Raw genomic sequence first — 4,758 nt, 5'->3', positions numbered from 1 at the left:
CATATTTTTTTATGGCTTTCATAGGTGTCAAGGAGAAATTTATGGGTTGCACTCTATATCATCGAGCTAAGTTAATTTATAAGGGTTTAATAAATTGGAACCCTTATCAAGTAAGTGCTTTCCCTATCTTAATTGATGTAATTTTGGTTGAGTCTTATATTCAATTATATGGTAGAGAGCCCAACTTCTGTATGCCAAGTAACTATAATAATTTCTTCTATAATGGTTTCCCCTATGTTCATAGAAATTATCATATATTTTTACATTTCATTATGGACGAGCCTTATTTGGTTGGCTATGTAACTTTTTTCTTTCAATAATGATTATATTGTACTCATTTATTTTATTTTGATATAAATTTTGATATTGTGAGGACTGTGAGTTTATTTCAATATCTGATATTTATTTTCTTTATATATACAGGAGTAAATGAGTTCCTTATGATCCTTAAAAATGCATTGTGATTTTAGTTATCTGATTTGTCAATATAAAATGGTTGGAAATTTTTCAATATAAAATATTTGGAATCTCATCTCATATCAATGTCAAGGCCATCCAACTCTTTGAAAAACATCATAGTTTCTAGTGAACGCCTTTGCATCCTTAAATAAATTTGGCCACCATAATCCTACTTGTAACATTTTTCTTGCAGTAGATTTTCCCCTATATGTCCTCACACAACCACTATAACATTCCCATAAAATATCAGCCCTTTCATGGTTCAAAATACATCCGTGAAAAATATTGTTAAGTCCCATCTTGTATTGTTCTGATTTGTGATTAACTAGGAATCAGGTGCTCTTACCAATAGTTCTCTTTCCTACGTGGTGGTATAAGCATCCGAAAACTTACCAGGGGTCAAGAATAGTGCAATATGTTCAATATAATCTCGAAAGACCCCAATTCTAAATAAGTATGCATGATTTAACTGATCATTGATGGAACCTCTAGTTTCTCATAATTCTAGATGTGAGATATGATTGGTTCCCCCAAACTAGCTTAAGAATAATTTCAAAGGAAAGCTCTTGGAACAATAATGACCATATACACATAGTTCCTTCTAGCACATGCTTATTAACTAAATATTTCAATGCATATTGATTAGTGAAAAAATTAAAATGACCTCCAAGCAAACGATGTTGAAACTTCTGAACTGAGTATGAAACAACAAGATCCTCATTTTTAGTTGTAGTGTAGTTGCAATCAACAGTCGAAAGTTTTCTGTTGAAAAGAAAATAGGATGATCAAGAATAACTCTATGAGAAATACTGCATGCATCAATATTGAAATGGAATTCTTTATTTTAGACTTGATAAAATGCAATCATATAACTCTCTAAGTTTTCTTTGAAAGTATCAATACACTCAATAGTTAATGTAAAAGGCCCAGTCTTCTTCAACAATTTCTCCAATGGTGTAGTGATGAAACCATAGTTGTAGATAGATATATGATATTAAGGATTATTGTAACATTGTCAAGGTCTATAGATACACCATCCTTACATACAATATGTCCCAAGAGAGTTCCAAAAGGAACAACAAAGATACATTTTTCCAAATTTAGAGAAATCTGCAACTTCTTACACCTGTCAAACATAACCTGCGTCATACTAGAGTTCTTTTTCAAAAGACTATAAAATATCCAATAATCCATATAAACTTCAAGGAACTTATGTATATACTCCCTCAAACTGGAAATAACTATTATGGGAAAAACAACTAGTGTATTCTTAAGGCCAAAATGCATATCATTATAAGCATATCATAAACATCTAGTGGTGAAGGTGGTTTATTCTTATCCTCCTCTACAATTCTAAGTTGATGATATCTAGTGAACCCATTTCTGAAAGAGTAATCTTCCTACATTGAAACATTATCTAAAACTTCATCACTAAAATGAGTGGGAAATGGATCGTGAACATAAGAATTCCTGAGACTATGAAAATATAAAAAGACTTTGATATCATATGAAACTTTCTTATCTTGAATAAAAATGGGACTAATACATTCAACTTCATTGATAGGAAAAACCAGCCATGCTGATAACATCTTGTCGATTTAATTCTTGACCTTTTCTTTGACTCTTGGGTTTAAAAGATAAGGTCAATTGTTTATTTCTATAGCATCAAGTTTCAAAACAATATCCATCTATCCCAATCTCTTTTAATTCCTTTAGGCTTTGAAACTGATGTAGGAAATAGATCCTCAAATTCCTTTAACACATTAAAAATATCGTCAGTAGTTTAGTCATCCGAATAATCACCAATAAAAGGAAACTCAAGTTTGTGTTGTGTCCTAATATCATATATGATTAACTTTAAAGGTGTTAGATGTGGAGGGCATTTTACATGATCATCTTTGATTCTCCTTTCCCCTTTAGAATCTTTGCAAGAAAAATGCCTTAATTTTCCAACTCATTATCTTTATGTGTCTTATTGAGCTTATCATAAGAAACAAATTCCTGAAATCCTCAATAACATTGGATTTCACAATTTAGATGACTACTAGATTTAGCAATTGGTTTTCTAGTCAGAAATAGTACCCTCTTCATTGCTTTCAAGGCTTTAGTGATCTATAGATCCTCATGTGAGCAAGCAAAATAACTAAAGAATAGAAATATTGACAAATCCCACTTTTGCATTTTCCTCCTCATCTATTACTTCAAATACCGCACTTAAGGAACTAGACCCAAATTATAGATAAATTGATGCACCAATAACTTAGAATGGAACTTCGACATCTTCCAAATAATGTTGTAGGTTTGAATAGGCTTCTGAGATATGGTATAATGGTCATACATAGGGATATTGTTTTAGTTATTTTCATGATTAGAAAATCGGTACATTATAGAAAAGTTAGCTGAGTCCCATGTTTGGAACTAGTTGCGATGAGCTCCCCACCACCAGATAAGAGTGGATTTTAGCGAAACATCCATTAACGGAGTTCTTTGACTCTTATCAATGTGCAATTAAAATTATTTAATGAAATTATATATAGGAAAAATACCATTACAGGTAGGATAATTACTTACCTTTTTATTGTTCCTTCTAGCAAAATGAATAGTGGTGCATCTCGTAGAAGATAGATCATGAGATCCCTACTTTCCTTCTTACAATGAAACATCTGGACTAGTTTTAGTATTTTTAACACCTCCATCAGAGATAACCGTCTCTTGTAGGATTAATGTAAACATATGAATTCCCTACAATTAGCTAATATATTCAATCCAAAATATTATTCTCTTCAATATCATCAACATGTTTCGTGAACCTAGGAACCTAGTAAGGATGCAAGAGTTGCATGACTCTAACTTTGTCGACCTCGAAGGTTATACTTTCTTGCCATATAAGTGAAAGTAATTTTTTAATGCGAAATCAACTGCCAATAAATATACACAAGGATCCTTTTCCCTAATAATATCATGGACCTCAAAATAAGAATAAATATTTACTCCAAGAACATCTACTTCTACATCTTCAAAACAACCAATAGGGAGAATCTAGTACTAGTTTGCCATTTCAACTAGATTGGAGACAATACAAATTTTGGTCTTCCCAATGATTTGTAGATCCTTTGTGGAATAATATTTACATCAAATAATAGATCCAAAAAAATATCTTCAATATGATATCCAATGAAGTAGGCATCAAAAGAAAACTCCCTCCAAGATCTAAACTTGTTGCGATAGACTCATGTAGAATGTTGTTTTGGCAAGTTGGAAGAAATGGGTCACTCTAAAAAACCTTCATCCTTCCCAAAACTCTAGAGATTCTTCCATAGCTAACTTGATATTTTCTCATCACTCATAATATGAAAAAATAACTTGAACCATTGCATAATAGGTTGAGATGTCCCTTATGAAGGTGGAGGACTTTTTACGTGTTCTTTCTCCCGTTGTTATGGTTTAGGGTTATGAGAAGAAATTAACTACATAAAAATATCGGTAACATCCTTATAATATTCCTTCTAAATGGGATCACATGATCTCCTTGGAGATGTAGTTTTTATAGCAATAGGTTGCTCATGCTCCTCCTTATCTTCTCCAATCCCCTTACATCCTCCTATAATAATATTAATATTGGGTAGTGGAATTGATTGAGGCTAGCATAGTTATACATGAATCAAGTTAGTACTTATTTGTCTATTATTCTCTTCCCAAAGATAAATCGACTCTGGGTAGTGTTTAGTGGTGTGAGTATTCACTTGGAAATGAGAGCACCAAGGCCTTCATGGCAGAAGACAATATCGAGCAACTTCCTCAAATGTATTCATTAACCTAAAATCTGTTATGGTTTAGAAGATCACCTAAAGCATCTAAGGCTCTTCACTAATCTGTATGGTGAATGGGAGACTCACAAGACTCACAAAATGTATTATTGGGCATATCTGAATATTTTTGGAACATAGGAAAGGGCCACTGAGCATGGCCATGAGTATTAAATATTTCACAATATTCATTAGAAAACATACCATGATGATCAGGGAATGCATGGTGCTAGCCATGTCCCTAGAACATAAAACTTTTTCAAACTTTCATGACCCCTCCAGAAGAACATGACTATGGTGAAGTTGGTCCTATATGTATAGCAGAAGGTCTTGGACTTCATGACCTCGAGTGCTCCATAACATGATGTTAGTTTCGTATATTACTAGTGTAGACCCCATATTTTCATATTTGTGCCCCACAAAATGAAACTATTTTTATTCATGTACCATTACATGATTATTCTTACTTATGCGATAATTATATTTTAACCCC

This window comes from Pinus tabuliformis, chromosome X (assembly GCF_031772625.1).
Source record: "Pinus tabuliformis cultivar Carrire ecotype Pingquan chromosome X, CPIR1, whole genome shotgun sequence".
NCBI lineage: Eukaryota > Viridiplantae > Streptophyta > Pinopsida > Pinales > Pinaceae > Pinus > Pinus tabuliformis.
This window is presented reverse-complemented; position numbering follows the sequence as displayed.